Below are 20398 nucleotides of genomic sequence, written 5' to 3' on the forward strand. Positions count from 1 at the left end.
TTAAGATTATATATTTTAGTCTATATAATTTTGCATATTTTCTGGTAGTTTTTCCTCATTTATTCATTATAATAACCGTATGGCATAAATTCAAAAATATTGAAATATGCTTAAAAACGAGAAAAGACACCATATCTCAAAATGTTGATCATTGACCTCATATAAATTATATGCCAACAGAATAAGATCAATATAAGTAGTTTAATACTATAAATGGTTTTGTATTATCATCATTCAACTTTTTGTAAAATTGGACCAAAAATGGGTAGGAATATGAAAAGTGATAGAGGAAATTCGGACTGGAATATTTATAAAAATTGTGAAGGAAAACCTAATTCTTTGTATGTATTTAGTGTTATTGCCATTCATGAATTGTATTTCATTTTCAAAAGTGTTGAGCAATTTGTATTATTTTCACAATTAAGAAAATCTTAATCATAGTGTAAAATTTTAAGTGATTTTCCTTTAATTTTCCAAAAATATACAATGGACATTAACTCAAAAAGTAGGTCATTGACCTACTTTTTTGAAAAAATGAAAAATAACACTACAATAAAAGGTCTATAACACACAATAGTTGGTTTTTCATTATCATCAGTGGAATTTTTTTTCATTCTGAGTAAACGTCATCCTTAATGTTATTGTTTTAAAATGCTAAAATAGACTCATTAATCTGCAGCCATTCTGAATTGCAAAACATGTGATATTTTCCTACGCCAATATTATGCCAAAAAATATAGTCCTTGTTAGATTCTAAACATTGATTACTTTTTCTATGCCAAGTTGTATCATAATAAAAAAGAAAGTAAAATATACTATTTTAATATACTTTCATCTTGATTTAATGAACAATTAATCAAATTTACGTTTGACAAGTCGAAAACCAGAAAAGATCCTTTCCTTAAAAATATTATTAAGAATTGCATACCTTTTGTAACGTTGCAGCGTTAAACCATTTAAACACATTTTCTTACGATTTATTTTTTTGCAAACGGGATTTGAAGTGTAAAATTTGATTACGCGATTTGACTTCGTCAAGGCAAAGTATTTTGTGGATGCACTCTGTCCTGTTTGACAATCTTTAGCTAAACGTATGACTCTTTGTCAGATTGGTCTTGTGAATGCCCAAAACTATTGGTTTACGAGTTAATTATTTTGTTTGGAGATACATAATATAAAGGATCAACTTTAGGCCCCTTTAAACTGATAATCGCAAGATGACATTCTGTGGACATACCTTTTTTCAAATAATAATCACTGACGAACAAGCTTAAACTGTTTGCCATTGCACTAACATTTGAATTAAAAAGCAAGCATATTGATGTCGAAATAAAAAACCAAATAAGGGAGTTTTGACAATATATTCTCATCCATTTCCTACCTTTGCTATTTTAGATTATATAAGTGACGTGCATTTAATTCTCTCTGGAATTGTTCATTCAAGTGTATCATTTACACTTTATTGTGTATAAAGTTTGTATGCTTGGACACTTTTATACCGAAATACCGAAATGAATGTTCCTATTTCAGATGAATAAACACATATGACACTTTACTATAACAAATTATTAAACACGTTTTACATAAGCCTTTTCCTACAGTCAGCTAACATTCTGTTTCAATTAACTTCAATCGTGTTGCATCAAAGTTTTCAAACTCCCAACTAAATTTCGTTCCAAATAGGTTCACAATTTTATGAGCCTCTTGAGGAGTTAAGATGCACTCAGCTTCAAATTATCTAGTTTTAAGTTTATCTTTGCTGAAAGCTCAATAAGGTCTTCTGATCACATTTTGTCTGTCGTCCGTCTTTATGTCTGTCTGTGTGTCCATCTGTCCGTAAACTTTTCACATTCCCAACATCTTCTCCAACGGGCCACTGGGCCAATTTCTACAAAACTTAGCACAAATATCATTAGGGAAGGAGGATTCAAAGTTGTTACATTTAAGGACCACGCCCTTTTACAAAGGAAAATAACTAGAAATTATTGAAAATGTTCGTGAATTTTTTTATTAAAAACATTTGGCCAGGAAAGCCGAAACTTATGTAGAGGCATCCTAAGGTAGTTTGGATTCATAGTTGTGAAAATTATGATGGAGCCACGATGGGACGTCGAATTTTTACATAGGAATATATTGAGGAAAGCTTTTAAAATCTTCTCAGAAACCTTTCAACAAGCAAAGCTGAAACTTATGTGGAAGCATTCTTAGGTATAGTATAATATATTCAACGCGGGTATGATAAGGCAACTTTCAGCGATCAAATTCCTCTGATCAATATGACGTCACAATAAGCAGCATGATGTCATATTTTACTCAGAAACTTGTCGATTTTAACTTTATATCTGATTTAAATTATAAAAACTACAGGCATAAAATATCACAAGAAACTCTTCTAACTGAATATATCTTCGATTTCTCTCTATTATGTATAATTATCATTGATGACGTCACAAGCATGTTTAATAGAGAAGATCATGTCGGGAGACAAATCATCGGAATGCAGTGTAAACAATGCCTAAATAAGACTTATTCAATACAGATACATAAGATTTAGATAACTGTCAGTTAGGATATTATCAGGATAATACAGGCATGGGTATTTTGTTTATTCAGCGAGTTTTATGAGGTAAGCAGAATGACATTTATATGGCTTGACCAGCCTTTCCTCTGCCAGTCTGTACAAAAAAGGCAAAGGTGTAACACTACCCCGGATATTATGAAAGATGACTTTGGTAAATATCAACGGTATATGACCTAAACTACTTGAAAAGTGCTGCTAGAATCCTGTGCTTGTTGTTTTAAACGAAAAATACGTAGTATTTTCAATGCAATTATAGAAGTTGAGAGGGTTTCCGATAAATATTTACAATATTTATTTTATGCGATTAACAATAGGATTCTAGCAGTAATACTAATAAATATAAACTAATTGCCGATCGAATTATTGTAGCAAACATACAAATGAACTTCGGGGTAGTGTTACACTTTTTGATTATTTGTTAAGGTAAAAAAGTGATCTATTTTTAACTGTCACATGATACCATGGTACGACAGCTTCAAAGATCGAGTCGATTCCGAAGTAGAAAAATAAAATCCTGGTGAACACATTCACTTGGTATTAATATTCAGCACTGTTTTCATAAAAATAAACAGTTTTTAAATTGATCATAATTTTGACGGTCATTAAACTCGGAGTTGCCTTAACCTACCCGCGAACCTTTTGAACATCCTGATTCCCCGGGGTAGGGTGAGACCACGGCGGGAAGGCGAATTTTTACATAGGAATATATAGAGTAAATCCTTAAAAACATTCTTCTAGGAAATCAATCAACCAGCAAAGCTGAAACTTATGTGGAAGCATTCTCAGGTAATGTAGATTCAAATTCAAATTAGGACCCCCGAAGGTATGATGGGACCACAACGGGAGGTCGAAATTTTACATAGGAATGTATTAAGTAAATTTTAAACAAAAATCTGTTCAGAAAACAATCAGCATGGACAGCTGAAACCTGTGTGAAAGAATCCTCAGCTTGTATAAATTCAAATCTGTTTAACTCATTATCTCCGAGGGTAGAATTGGATCACGACAGGGGGAACTTTTAATAGGAATATATAGATAAAAAAAATTCTTAAAAACCATTTGCTTAAAAAAAATGCAACTTTATCGGAAACAACTTCAGATAGTGTAGATTCAAATTTTTTTAAATCAAAATCCTGAGGAGTCGGTTGGGGCCAATCTTGGGCATCCCATTGTACTAAGGAAAAAAATTTATTTATTCACAAAACCTGAAATGTTATCACATACATGTATGGTTTTACCCATATGCAAGCATTTTGTCACATTGCTTATTCTTGTAAAATGTTAAGACTTTCGCGTCTGGACGATTCTCGGGTCTCACAAGGAGTTTAAAGTTTAATGTAGATTTATTTCTTAAAGAAAGCAATTGTTTAGAGGTTTTTTTTTTAAATCTGCAATGCTCAACATGTATTTTGACTATAGAATCATCATATTCAAATGGCACTTGATTATAAACATAGGAACAACCAGGTGGAAAATAGATTTTTATTTATAAAGGGTTGACATTTATTATACCATATTGTCTATATATGTTGTATGATGACTCAATTAAGCTGGTTTTATCATGCCTATTGTTGCTCAGGTGTGCGATATGGCCCCTGGGGTTCTTGTCATTATCGACTGATAGAAGTTAAGATATGGCAAAACATATAGCTAGCGCTAGTTATCAAATGAACAGTCCCATCTACGGGGCGAAATTTTGGTGTCCAAGCTTTTGCGTCTTTTTTTTTTTTTTTTTTCTTATCGCTGTTGAATACAAAAAGGGAACACATTAAAGATTTTCCTGATTAGCAACAGCTGGATGGCAACAGTAATTGAGTAAACACTGTCTTGCCGGTGAACAACCTTATTTCAAATAACTATCACTTTAGAACAGTCTTAAACGGATTCCCCTTTGCGCTCACATTTGAATTGAAATTACCTATAAGAAGGTTAGTAAAATACATAATTAGAATATTAGAGTGTCAACAATTAAGTCTCTTCCATTTTTTTTTCTTTACAAAATTACATGCTTTAAATTCATTCTAATTGGATAATTTTCAAACAAGTGCATCATTTCTGCACTTGCTCTGCCTTATATCAAGTTTGGTGCTTGTGGTATCACTTGTGATCTACTGTGTACTATGAAGTTTGTGTGCTTGTGTTGTTTTGACAACAAAACAGTCACAAACAAATGAAAAGCATGCAGGTTCGTGAATGTTGCTACTTCAGATGCCTGAAAGACAGTGAAAAGTCACAATTGATAACAAACTTTTTAAAAGTGTTTAAATCGTATCGAATCAACGTTGCCCAACTCTCAGCTAACATTTCGTTCCCATTGTGTTCACAATTTGTGGTACAAGTACATACTTTTCACGTCTAATCTCGACAAGTAAAAGAGATTTTTAGCAACACAAATGTAACAACAGTTTTTGCTACATTGAAACTGCGCATGGCTTGAGACTTTTCAGTTTTCATTTATCTAACTGCAAAATCGATAGATTTATATCAGTGCCCACCAGAGGGATTCGAACTCAAAGACATGGCTAAACATAAAGCTAGCGCTTGTTATGGAGTCAATTGTAACAACTTCTGGACGTGCTTTTAGTGTCGAACCTCTTGCACCTTCTGTTTCTTATCGGTATTGAATATATATCGGAATCATATTTGAAATATTTTGATGGCAACAGTTATCGAGTAAACACCGTCTTACCTGTGAACAACCTTATTTCATATAACTATCACTCTATATAAAGCTTAAGGTGACTTCTCTTGCCCTCACATTTATTGAAATTGAAATTAACTATAATAAGGTTGACGACATACATTCTTGGAGTAATAGAGTGTCGAAAATGAAGTTTGATCTAGTTCTCACCTTTGTGAATTTCATGTTTAAGTGTTGCACGGTTTATTCTAATTGTAGAATTGTTAGTAAGGTGTATCCTTTATGTTCTACTTTGTATGAGGTTTGTGTGCTTGTGGTATTTTGATAACGAAATAGTCAAATAAACAGCCTGCAAGTCCGTGAATGTTTATACATCAGATGCCTGCAAGACAGTGAAAAGTCACAATTGATCACATACTATTCAAAAGTGTTAAAATCGTATCGAATCAACGTTGCCCGACTCTCAGCTAACATTTTGTTCCCATAGTGTTCACAATTTGTGGTACAAGTACATACTTTTCACGTCTAATCTCGACCAGTAAAGGAGTTTTTTAGCAACACAATTGTAACAACAGTTTGTGCTACATTGAAACTGCGCATGGCTCCAGACTTTTCAGTTTACATTCATCTAACTGCAAAATCGAGTGATTTATATCAGTGTTCGCTGTAGGGATTCGAACTCCAAGACATGGCTAAACATAAAGCTAGCGCTCATTATGGAGTCAACAGTAACATCTTCTGGACGTGCTTTTATTGTCCAACCTCATGCGCCTTTTGGTTTTTGTATTACCATTGTATTTATAATGGAATCATATTTGATATAGTTTGATGGCAACAGTTATCGAGTTAACACCGTCTTACCTGTTAACATCTTTATTTCAAATAACTATCGCTCTAGATAAAGCTTTAAAGTGTTGTAAATTTTTATCTAATTGGATGAGTTTTATAAAGATGTATCCTTTATGTTCTAGTGTGTATGAGATTTGTGTGCTTGTGGTATTTTGATAAGGAAATAATCACAACAAAATAAACAGCCTGCAAGTCCGTGAATGTTTCTACTTCAGATGCCTGCAAGACAGTGAAAAATCACAATTGATAACATACTATTCAAAAGTGTTAAAATCGTATAGGTGGCAGGGGATAGTTTTTTTGGTTGAGGAAATTTGAGGCAGATAGTGCTCATATATGAGATTTAATTTTTCAGTGGGTTTTTAAATTTGCTAAAATTGGTTTGCATGCAGGGGACACATGGTCCCGACTCTTGAGAATTTTTAAACATTTCAGAATAAAACAAGTACAACCTACATATAGCACTATAAAGAATAGCCAGGGACGGTCTCAAAATATTCTGAAAAATTGCCCTTTTTTCACATTTTCACGGGTCCAGAACCACGCTCCAGTCCCGAGCAACTGCCATAAACTACCATAGGATTGGTAGCTTAATGTATACCCATGCAAATAATCACCAATTGATGGGGGGTCAATCACCTTCTTTTCGAGTGACATTTCGTGTTCTGAACCCACCCTACTTTTCAAGCACAAAACCGAAAGTGAAAATTATGGCCACAGTTTCGCATTTTCATTCCATATCTGATGAAAAGTGCTACCAGTATTAAAGTGTCATATATCAATGAAATTGACATGAGCTCCTCTATACACAAAATGAATGCAATAAATATTCTAGCAATTTATACCCCTCAAAAAACCAGCCAAACCCCAGGTTCTCCCTTTATTTCAAAATTTTGAACGGGTCTTTCCTTCAAAACTATCCCCTGCCACCATAGAATCAACGTTGCCCGACTCTCACCTAACATTTTCTTCCCATTGTGTTCACAATTTGTGGTACAAATACATACTTTTCACGTCTAATCTCGACCAGTAAAAGAGAGTTTTAGCAACACAAATGTAACAACAGTTTGTGCTACATTGAAACTGCGCATGGCTCCAGACTTTTAAGTTTACATTCATCTAACTGCAAAAGCGATTGATTTATATCAGTGTCCGCTAAAGGGATTCGAACTCCAAGACATGGCTAAACATAAAGCTAGCGCTCGTTATGGAGTCAACAGTAACATCTTCCGGACGTGTATTTAGTGTCCAACCTCATGCGCCTTTTGGTTTTTGTATTACCATTGTATTTATAATGGAATCATATTTGATATAGTTTGATGGCAACAGTTATCGAGTAAACACCGTCTTACCTGTTAACGACTTTATTTCAAATAACTATCGCTCTAGATAAAGCTTTATAATGTTGCGCATTTTTATCTAATTGGATAATTTTTATAAAGATGTATCCTTTATGTTCTAGTGTGTATGAGGTTTGTGTGCTTGTGGTATTTTGATAAGGAAATAATTACAACAAAATAAACAGCCTGCAAGTCCGTAAATGTTTCTACTTCAGATGCGTGCAAGACAGTGAAAAATCACACTTGATAACATACTATTCAAAAGTGTTAAAATCGTATCGAATCAACGTTGCCCGACTCTCAGCTAGCATTTTGTTCCTATAGTGTTCACAATTTGTGGTACAAGTACATACTTTTCACGTCTAATCTCGACCAGTAAAAGAGATTTTTAGCAACACAAATGTAACAACAATTTGTGCTACATTGAAACTGCGCATGGCTCCAGACTTTTCAGTTTACATTCATCTAACTACAAAAGCGATTGATTTATATCAGTGTCCGCTAGAGAGATTCGAACCCCAAGACATGGCTAAACATAAAGCTAGCGCTCGTTATGGAGACAACAGTAACATCTTCTGGACGTGTTTTTAGTGTACAACCTCAATACCTTTTGTTTCTGTTTTTATTACCATTAAATATATATGGCAACAGTTATCGAGTAAACACCGTCTTACCTGTTAACGACTTTATTTCAAATAACTATCGCTCTAGATAAAGCTTTAAAGTGTTGCGCATTTTTATCTAATTGGATAATTGTCATAAAGATGTACCCTTTATGTTCTAGTGTGTATGAGGTTTGTGTGCTTGTGGTATTTTGATAAGGAAATAATTACAACAAAATAAACAGCCTGCAAGTCCGGGAATGTTTCTACTTCAGATGCCTGCAAGACAGTGAAAAATCACACTTGATAACATACTATTCAAAAGTGTTAAAATCGTATCGAATTAACATTGCTCGACTTTTAGCTAACATTTTGTTCCCATTGTGTTCACAGTTTGTGGTACAAGTACATACTTTTCACGTCTAATCTCGACCAGTAAAAGAGATTTTTAGCAACACAAATGTAACAACAGTTTGTGCTACATTGAAACTGCGCATGGCTCCAGACTTTTCAGTTTACATTCATCTAACTGCAAAATCGAGTGATTTATACCAGTGTTCGCTATAGGGATTCGAACTCCAAGACATGGCTTAACGTAAAGCTAGCGCTCGTTATGGAGTCAACAGTAACATCTTCTGGACGTGTTTTTAGTGTCCAACCTCAATACCTTTTGTTTCTGTTTTTATTACCATTAAATATATATGGCAACAGTTATCGAGTAAACACCGTCTTCCCTGTTTACGCCTTTATTTCAAATAACTATCGCTCTAGATAAAGCTTTAAAGTGTTGTAAATTTTTATCTAATTGGATAATTTTTATAAAGATGTATCCTTTATGTTTTAGTTGGTATGATGTTTGTGTGCTTGTGGTATTTTGATAGGGAAATAATTAAAACAAAATAAACAGCCTGCAAGTCCGTGAATGTTTCTACTTCAGATGCCTGCAAGACAGTGAAAAATCACACTTGATAACATACTACTTAAAAGTGTTAAAATCGTATCGAATCAACGTTGCCCGACTCCCAGCTAACATTTTGTTCCCATAGTGTTCACAATTTGTGGTACAAGTACATACTTTTCACGTCTAATCTCGACCAGTAAAAGAGATTTTTAGCAACAAAAATGTAACAACAATTTGTGCTACATTGAAACTGCGCATGGCTCCAGACTTTTCAGTTTACATTCATCTAACTACAAAAGCGATTGATTTATATCAGTGTCCGCTAGAGGGATTCGAACTCCAAGACATGGCTAAACATAAAGCTAGCGCTCGTTATGGAGTCAACAGTAACAACTTCTGGACGTGTTTTTAGTGTCCAACCTCAATTCCTTTTGTTTTCTGTTTTTATTACCATTAAATATATATGGCAACAGTTATCGAGTAAACACCGTCTTACCTGTTAACGACTTTATTTCAAATAACTATCGCTCTAGATAAAGCTTTATAATGTTGCGCATTTTTATCTAATTGGATAATTTTTATAAAGATGTATCCTTTATGTTCTAGTGTGTATGAGGTTTGTGTGCTTGTGGTATTTTGATTAGGAAATAATTACAACAAAATAAACAGCCTGCAAGTCCGTGAATGTTTCTACTTCAGATGCCTGCAAGACAGTGAAAAATCACACTTGATAACATACTATTCAAAAGTGTTAAAATCGTATCGAATCAACGTTGCCCGACTCTCAGCTAACATTTTGTTCCTATTGTGTTCACAATTTGTGGTACAAGTACATACTTTTCACGTCTAATCTCGACCAGTAAAATAGATTTTTAGCAACACAAATGTAACAACAATTTGTGCTACATTGAAACTGCGCATGGCTCCAGACTTTTGAGTTTACATTCATCTAACTACAAAAGCGATTGATTTATATTCGTGTCCGCTAGAGGGATTCGAACCCCAAGACATGGCTAAACATAAAGCTAGCGCTCGTTATGGAGTCAACAGTAACATCTTCTGGACGTGCTTTTATTGTCCAACCTCATGCACCTTTTGGTTTTTGTATTACCATTGTATTTATAATGGAATCATATTTGATATAGTTTGATGGCAACAGTTATCGAGTAAACACCGTCTTACCTGTTAACATCTTTATTTCAAATAACTATCGCTCTAGAAAAAGCTTTAAAGTGTTGTAAATTTTTATCTAATTGGATAATTTTTATAAAGATGTATCCTTTATGTTCTACTGTGTATGATGTTTGTGTGCTTGTGGTATTTTGATAAGGAAATAATTTCAACAAAATAAACAGCCTGCAAGTCCGTGAATGTTTCTACTTCAGATGCGTGCAAGACAGTGAAAAATCACACTTGATAACATACTATTCAAAAGTGTTAAAATCGTATAGAATTAACATTGCTCGACTTTTAGCTAACATTTTGTTCCCATTGTGTTCACAGTTTGTGGTACAAGTACATACTTTTCATCGTCTAATCTCGACCAGTAAAAGAGATTTTTAGCAACACAAATGTAACAACAGTTTGTGCTACATTGAAACTGCGCATGGCTCCAGACTTTTCAGTTTACATTCATCTAACTGCAAAATCGAGTGATTTATACCAGTGTTCGCTATAGGGATTCGAACTCTAAGACATGGCTAAACATAAAGCTAGCGCTCATTATGGAGTCAACAGTAACATCTTCTGGACGTGCTTTTATTGTCCAACCTCATGCGCCTTATGGTTTTTGTACTACCATTGTATTTATAATGGAATTATATTTGATATAGTTTGATGGCAACAGTTATCGAGTAAACACCGTCTTACCTGTTAACATCTTTATTTCAAATAACTATCGCTCTAGATAAAGCTTTAAAGTGTTGTAAATTTTTATCTAATTGGATAATTTTCATAAAGATGTATCCTTTATGTTCTTCTGTGTATCAAGTTTGTGTGCTTGTGGTATTTTGATAAGGAAATAATCACAACAAAATAAACAGCCTGCAAGTCCGTGAATGTTTCTTCTTCAGATGCCTGCAAGACAGTGAAAAATCACACTTGATAACATACTATTCAAAAGTGTTAAAATCGTATAGAATCAACGTTGCCCGACTCTCAGCTAACATTTTGTTCCCATTGTGTTCAAAATTTGTGGTACAAGTACATACTTTTCACGTCTAATCTCGACCAGTAAAAGAGAGTTTTAGCAACACAAATATAACAACAGTTTGTGCTACATTGAAACTGCGCATGGCTCCAGACTTTTGAGTTTACATTCATCTAACTGCAAACGCGATTGATTTATATCAGTGTCCGCTAGAGGGATTCGAACTCCAAGACATGGCTAAACCTTAAGCTAGCGCTCGTTATGGAGTCAACAGTAACATCTTCTGGACGTGTTTTTAGTGTCCAACCTCAATACCTTTTGTTTCTGTTTTTATTACCATTAAATATATATGGCAACAGTTATCGAGTAAACACCGTCTTACCTGTTTACGACTTTATTTCAAATAACTATCGCTCTAGATAAAGCTTTAAAGTGTTGCGCATTTTAGTCTAATTGGATAATTGTCATAAAGATGTATCCTTTATGTTCTACTGTGTATCAAGTTTGTGTGCTTGTGGTATTTAGATAAGGAAATAATCACAACAAAATAAACAGCCTGTAAGTCCGTGAATGTTTCTACTTCAGATGCCTGCAAGACAGTGAAAAATCACACTTGATAACATACTATTCAAAAGTGTTAAAATCGTATAGAATCAACGTTGCCCGACTCTCAGCTAACATTTTGTTCCCATTGTGTTCACAATTTGTGGTACAAGTACATACTTTTCACGTCTAATCTCGACCAGTGAAAGAGATTTTTAGCGTGTATGAGGTTTCGCTTTCATGTGTTGCACGTTTTATTCTAATTGGCGAATTCTCATAAAGGTGTATCCTTTATGTTCTACTGTGTATGGTGTTTGTGTGCTTGTGTTATTTTGATAACATAATAGTCATAACCAAAATAACAGCCTGCAAGTCCGTGAATGTTTCTACTTCAGATGCCTGCAAGACAGTGAAAAATCACACTTGCTAACATACTATTCAAAAGTGTTAAAATCGTATAGAATCAACGTTGCCCGACTCTCAGCTAACATTTTGTTCCCATTGTGTTCACAATTTGTGGTACAAGTACATACTTTTCACGTCTAATCTCGACCAGTAAAAGAGAGTTTTAGCAACACAAATGTAACAACAGTTTGTGCTACATTGAAACTGCGCATGGCTCCAGACTTTTGAGTTTACATTCATCTAACTGCAAACGCGATTGATTTATATCAGTGTCCGCTAGAAGGATTCGATCTCCAAGACATGGCTAAACGTAAAGCTAGCGCTCGTTATGGAGTCAACAGTAACATCTTCTGGACGTGTTTTTAGTGTCCAACCTCAATACCTTTTGTTTCTGTTTTTATTACCATTAAATATATATGGCAACAGTTATCGAGTAAACACCGTCTTACGTGTTTACGACTTTATTTCAAATAACTATCGCTCTAGATAAAGCTTTAAAGTGTTGTAAATTCTTATCTAATTGGATAATTTTCATAAAGATTTATCCTTTATGTTCTACTGTGTATCAAGTTTGTGTGCTTGTGGTATTTAGATAAGGAAATAATCACAACAAAATAAACAGCCTTTAAGTCCGTGAATGTTTCTACTTCAGATGCCTGCAAGACAGTGAAAAATCACACTTGATAACATACTATTCAAAAGTGTTAAAATCGTATAGAATTAACATTGCTCGACTTTTAGCTAACATTTTGTTCCCATTGTGTTCACAATTTGTGGTACAAGTACATACTTTTCACGTCTAATCTCGACCAGTAAAAGAGATTTTTAGCAACACAAACGTAACAACAGTTTGTGCTACATTGAAACTGCGCATGGCTCCAGACTTTTGAGTTTACATTCATCTAACTGCAAACGCGATTGATTTATATCAGTGCCCGCTAGAGGGATTCGAACTCCAAGACATGGCTAAACGTAAAGCTAGCGCTCGTTATGGAGTCAACAGTAACATCTTCTGGACGTGTTTTTAGTGTCCAACCTCAATACCTTTTGTTTCTGTTTTTATTACCATTAAATATATATGGCAACAGTTATCGAGTAAACACCGTCTTACCTGTTTACGACTTTATTTCAAATAACTATCGCTCTAGATAAAGCTTTAAAGTGTTGCGCATTTTAGTCTAATTGGATAATTGTCATAAAGATGTATCCTTTATGTTCTAGTGTGTATGAGGTTTGTGTGCTTGTGGTATTTTGATAAGGAAATAATTACAACAAAATAAACAGCCTGCAAGTCCGTGAATGTTTCTACTTCAGATGCGTGCAAGACAGTGAAAAATCACACTTGATAACATACTATTCAATAGCGTTAAAATCGTATAGAATTAACATTGCTCGACTTTTAGCTAACATTTTGTTCCCATTGTGTTCACAGTTTGTGGTACAAGTACATACTTTTCACGTCTAATCTCGACCAGTAAAAGAGATTTTTAGCAACACTAATGTAACAACAGTTTGTGCTACATTGAAACTGCGCATGGCTCCAGACTTTTCAGTTTACATTCATCTATCTGCAAACGCGATTGATTTATATCAGTGTCCGCTAGAGGGATTCGATCTCCAAGACATGGCTAAACCTTAAGCTAGCGCTCGTTATGGAGTCAACAGTAACATCTTCTGGACGTGTTTTTAGTGTCCAACCTCAATACCTTTTATTTCTGTTTTTATTACCATTAAATATATATGGCAACAGTTATCGAGTAAACACCGTCTTACGTATTTACGACTTTATTTCAAATAACTATCGCTCTAGATAAAGCTTTAAAGTGTTGTAAATTCTTATCTAATTGGATAATTTTCATAAAGATTTATCCTTTATGTTCTACTGTGTATCAAGTTTGTGTGCTTGTGGTATTTAGATAAGGAAATAATCACAACAAAATAAACAGCCTGTAAGTCCGTGAATGTTTCTACTTCAGATGCCTGCAAGACAGTGAAAAATCACACTTGATAACATACTATTCAAAAGTGTTAAAATCGTATAGAATCAACGTTGCCCGACTCTCAGCTAACATTTTGTTCCCATTGTGTTCACAATTTGTGGTACAAGTACATACTTTTCACGTCTAATCTCGACCAGTAAAAGAGATTTTTAGCAACACAAACGTAACAACAGTTTGTGCTATATTGAAACTGCGCATGGCTCCAGACTTTTGAGTTTACATTCATCTAACTGCAAACGCGATTGATTTATATCAGTGCCCGCTAGAGGGATTCGAACTCCAAGACATGGCTAAACGTAAAGCTAGCGCTCGTTATGGAGTCAACAGTAACATCTTCTGGACGTGTTTTTAGTGTCCAACCTCAATACCTTTTGTTTCTGTTTTTATTACCATTAAATATATATGGCAACAGTTATCGAGTAAACACCGTCTTACCTGTTTACGACTTTATTTCAAATAACTATCGCTCTAGATAAAGCTTTAAAGTGTTGCGCATTTTAGTCTAATTGGATAATTGTCATAAAGATGTATCCTTTATGTTCTACTGTCTATGAGGTTTGTGTGCTTGTGGTATTTTGATAAGGAAATAATCACAACAAAATAAACAGCCTGCAAGTCCGTGAATGTTTCTACTTCAGATGCCTGCAAGACAGTGAAAAATCACACTTGATAACATACTATTCAAAAGTGTTAAAATCGTATAGAATCAACGTTGCTCGACTTTTAGCTAACATTTTGTTCCCATTGTGTTCACAATTTGTGGTACAAGTACATACTTTTCACGTCTAATCTCGACCAGTAAAAGAGATTTTTAGCAACACAAACGTAACAACAGTTTGTGCTACATTGAAACTGCGCATGGCTCCAGACTTTTCAGTTTAATTCATCTAACTGCAAAATCGAGTGATTTATATCAGTGTTCGCTATAGGGATTCGAACTCTAAGACATGGCTAAACATAAAGCTAGCGCTCACTATGGAGTCAACAGTAACATCTTCTGGACGTGCTTTTATTGTCCAACCTCATGCACCTTTTGGTTTTTGTATTACCATTGTATTTATAATGGAATCATATTTGATATAGTTTGATGGCAACAGTTATCGAATAAACACCGTCTTACCTGTTAACATCTTTATTTCAAATAACTATCGCTCTAGAAAAAGCTTTAAAGTGTTGTAAATTTTTATCTAATTGGATAATTTTTATAAAGATGTATCCTTTATGTTCTACTGTGTAAGATGTTTGTGTGCTTGTGGTATTTTGATAAGGAAATAATCACAACAAAATAAACAGCCTGCAAGTCCGTGAATGTTTCTACTTCAGATGCGTGCAAGACAGTGAAAAATCACACTTGATAACATACTATTCAAAAGTGTTAAAATCGTATAGAATTAACGTTGCTCGACTTTTAGCTAACATTTTGTTCCCATTGTGTTCACAGTTTGTGGTACAAGTACATACTTTTCATCGTCTAATCTCGACCAGTAAAAGAGATTTTTAGCAACACAAATGTAACAACAGTTTGTGCTACATTGAAACTGCGCATGGCTCCAGACTTTTCAGTTTACATTCATCTAACTACAAAATCGAGTGATTTATATCAGTGTTCGCTATAGGGATTCGAACTCCAAGACATGGCTAAACCTTAAGCTAGCGCTCGTTATGGAGTCAACAGTAACATCTTCTGGACGTGTTTTTAGTGTCCAACCTCAATACCTTTTGTTTCTGTTTTTATTACCATTAAATATATATGGCAACAGTTATCGAGTAAACACCGTCTTACCTGTTTACGACTTTATTTCAAATAACTATCGCTCTAGATAAAGCTTTAAAGTGTTGCGCATTTTAGTCTAATTGGATAATTGTCATAAAGATGTATCCTTTATGTTCTACTGTGTATCAAGTTTGTGTGCTTGTGGTATTTAGATAAGGAAATAATCACAACAAAATAAACAGCCTGTAAGTCCGTGAATGTTTCTACTTCAGATGCCTGCAAGACAGTGAAAAATCACACTTGATAACATACTATTCAAAAGTGTTAAAATCGTATAGAATCAACGTTGCCCGACTCTCAGCTAACATTTTGTTCCCATTGTGTTCACAATTTGTGGTACAAGTACATACTTTTCCCGTCTAATCTCGACCAGTAAAAGAGATTTTTAGCGTGTATGAGGTTTCGCTTTCATGTGTTGCACGTTTTATTCTAATTGGCGAATTCTCATAAAGGTGTATCCTTTATGTTCTACTGTGTATGGTGTTTGTGTGCTTGTGTTATTTTGATAACATAATAGTCATAACCAAAATAACAGCCTGCAAGTCCGGGAATGTTTCTACTTCAGATGCCTGCAAGACAGTGAAAAATCACACTTGATAACATACTATTCAAAAGTGTTAAAATCGTATAGAATCAACGTTGCCCGACTCTCAGCTAACATTTTGTTCCCATTGTGTTCACAATTTGTGGTACAAGTACATACTTTTCACGTCTAATCTCGACCAGTAAAAGAGATTTTTGGCGTGTATGAGGTTTCGCTTTCATGTGTTGCACGTTTTATTCTAATTGGCGAATTCTCATAAAGGTGTATCCTTTATGTTCTACTGTGTATGGTGTTTGTGTGCTTGTGTTATTTTGATAACATAATAGTCATAACCAAAATAACAGCCTGCAAGTCCGTGAATGTTTCTACTTCAGATGCCTGCAAGACAGTGAAAAATCACACTTGGTAACATACTATTCAAAAGTGTTAAAATCGTATAGAATCAACGTTGCCCGACTCTCAGCTAACATTTTGTTCCCATTGTGTTCACAATTTGTGGTACAAGTATATACTTTTCACGTTTAATCTCGACCAGTAAAAGGAATTTTAGCAACACAAACGTAACAACAGTTTGTGCTACATTGAAACTGCGCATGGCTCCAGACTTTTGAGTTTACATTCATCTAACTGCAAACGCGATTGATTTATATCAGTGCCCGCTAGAGGGATTCCAACTCCAAGACATGGCTAAACGTAAAGCTAGCGCTCGTTATGGAGTCAACAGTAACATCTTCTGGACGTGTTTTTATTGTCCAACCTCAATACCTTTTGTTTCTGTTTTTATTACCATTAAATATATATGGCAACAGTTATCGAGTAAACACCGTCTTACCTGTTTACGACTTTATTTCAAATAACTATCGCTCTGGATAAAGCTTCAAAGTATTGTAAATTTTTATCTAATTGGATAATTGTCATAAAGATGTATCCTTTATGTTCTAGTGTGTATGAGGTTTGTGTGCTTGTGGTATTTTGATAAGGAAATAATCACAACAAAATAAACAGCCTGCAAGTCCGTGAATGTTTCTACTTCAGATGCCTGCAAGACAGTGAAAAATCACACTTGATAACATACTATTCAAAAGTGTTAAATTCGTATAGAATCAACGTTGCTCGACTTTTAGCTAACATTTTTTTCTATTGTGTTCACAGTTTGTGGTACAAGTACATACTTTTCACGTCTAATCTCGACCAGTGAAAGAGATTTTTTAGCGTGTATGAGGTTTCGCTTTCATGTGTTGCACGTTTTATTCTAATTAGCGAATTCTCATAAAGGTGTATCCTTTATGTTCTACTGTGTATGGTGTTTGTGTGCTTGTGTTATTTTGATAACATAATAGTCATAACCAAAATAACAGCCTGCAAGTCCGGGAATGTTTCTACTTCAGATGCCTGCAAGACAGTGAAAAATCACACTTGCTAACATACTATTCAAAAGTGTTAAAATCGTATAGAATCAACGTTGCCCGACTCTCAGCTAACATTTTGTTCCCATTGTGTTCACAATTTGTGGTACAAGTACATACTTTTCACGTCTAATCTCGACCAGTAAAAGAGAGTTTTAGCAACACAAATGTAACAACAGTTTGTGCTACATTGAAACTGCGCATGGCTCCAGACTTTTGAGTTTACATTCATCTAACTGCAAACGCGATTGATTTATATCAGTGTCCGCTAGAGGGATTCGATCTCCAAGACATGGCTAAACCTTAAGCTAGCGCTCGTTATGGAGTCAACAGTAACATCTTCTGGACGTGTTTTTAGTGTCCAACCTCAATACCTTTTATTTCTGTTTTTATTACCATTAAATATATATGGCAACAGTTATCGAGTAAACACCGTCTTACGTATTTACGACTTTATTTCAAATAACTATCGCTCTAGATAAAGCTTTAAAGTGTTGTAAATTCTTATCTAATTGGATAATTTTCATAAAGATTTATCCTTTATGTTCTACTGTGTATCAAGTTTGTGTGCTTGTGGTATTTAGATAAGGAAATAATCACAACAAAATAAACAGCCTGTAAGTCCGTGAATGTTTCTACTTCAGATGCCTGCAAGACAGTGAAAAATCACACTTGATAACATACTATTCAAAAGTGTTAAAATCGTATAGAATCAACGTTGCCCGACTCTCAGCTAACATTTTGTTCCCATTGTGTTCACAATTTGTGGTACAAGTACATACTTTTCACGTCTAATCTCGACCAGTAAAAGAGATTTTTAGCAACACAAACGTAACAACAGTTTGTGCTATATTGAAACTGCGCATGGCTCCAGACTTTTGAGTTTACATTCATCTAACTGCAAACGCGATTGATTTATATCAGTGCCCGCTAGAGGGATTCGAACTCCAAGACATGGCTAAACGTAAAGCTAGCGCTCGTTATGGAGTCAACAGTAACATCTTCTGGACGTGTTTTTAGTGTCCAACCTCAATACCTTTTGTTTCTGTTTTTATTACCATTAAATATATATGGCAACAGTTATCGAGTAAACACCGTCTTACGTGTTTACGACTTTATTTCAAATAACTATCGCTCTAGATAAAGCTTTAAAGTGTTGCGCATTTTAGTCTAATTGGATAATTGTCATAAAGATGTATCCTTTATGTTCTACTGTCTATGAGGTTTGTGTGCTTGTGGTATTTTGATAAGGAAATAATCACAACAAAATAAACAGCCTGCAAGTCCGTGAATGTTTCTACTTCAGATGCCTGCAAGACAGTAAAAAATCACACTTGATAACATACTATTCAAAAGTGTTAAAATCGTATAGAATCAACGTTGCTCGACTTTTAGCTAACATTTTGTTCCCATTGTGTTCACAATTTGTGGTACAAGTACATACTTTTCACGTCTAATCTCGACCAGTAAAAGAGATTTTTAGCAACACAAACGTAACAACAGTTTGTGCTACATTGAAACTGCGCATGGCTCCAGACTTTTGAGTTTACATTCATCTAACTGCAAACGCGATTGATTTATATCAGTGCCCGCTATAGGGATTCGAACTCCAAGACATGGCTAAACGTAAAGCTAGCGCTCGTTATGGAGTCAACAGTAACATCTTCTGGACGTGTTTTTAGTGTCCAACCTCAATACCTTTTGTTTCTGTTTTTATTACCATTAAATATATATGGCAACAGTTATCGAGTAAACACCGTCTTACCTGTTTACGACTTTATTTCAAATAACTATCGCTCTAGATAAAGCTTTAAAGTGTTGCGCATTTTAGTCTAATTGGATAATTGTCATAAAGATGTATCCTTTATGTTCTAGTGTGTATGAGGTTTGTGTGCTTGTGGTATTTTGATAAGGAAATAATTACAACAAAATAAACAGCCTGCAAGTCCGTGAATGTTTCTACTTCAGATGCCTGCAAGACAGTGAAAAATCACACTTGATAACATACTATTCAATAGCGTTAAAATTGTATAGAATTAACATTGCTCGACTTTTAGCTAACATTTTGTTCCCATTGTGTTCACAGTTTGTGGTACAAGTACATACTTTTCACGTCTAATCTCGACCAGTAAAAGAGATTTTTAGCAACACTAATGTAACAACAGTTTGTGCTACATTGAAACTGCGCATGGCTCCAGACTTTTCAGTTTAATTCATCTAACTGCAAAATCGAGTGATTTATATCAGTGTTCGCTATAGGGATTCGAACTCTAAGACATGGCTAAACATAAAGCTAGCGCTCACTATGGAGTCAACAGTAACATCTTCTGGACGTGCTTTTATTGTCCAACCTCATGCACCTTTTGGTTTTTGTATTACCATTGTATTTATAATGGAATCATATTTGATATAGTTTGATGGCAACAGTTATCGAATAAACACCGTCTTACCTGTTAACATCTTTATTTCAAATAACTATCGCTCTAGAAAAAGCTTTAAAGTGTTGTAAATTTTTATCTAATTGGATAATTTTTATAAAGATGTATCCTTTATGTTCTACTGTGTAAGATGTTTGTGTGCTTGTGGTATTTTGATAAGGAAATAATCACAACAAAATAAACAGCCTGCAAGTCCGTGAATGTTTCTACTTCAGATGCGTGCAA

The sequence above is a fragment of the Crassostrea angulata genome, chromosome 2 (assembly GCF_025612915.1).
Source record: "Crassostrea angulata isolate pt1a10 chromosome 2, ASM2561291v2, whole genome shotgun sequence".
Lineage (NCBI taxonomy): Eukaryota > Metazoa > Mollusca > Bivalvia > Ostreida > Ostreidae > Magallana > Magallana angulata.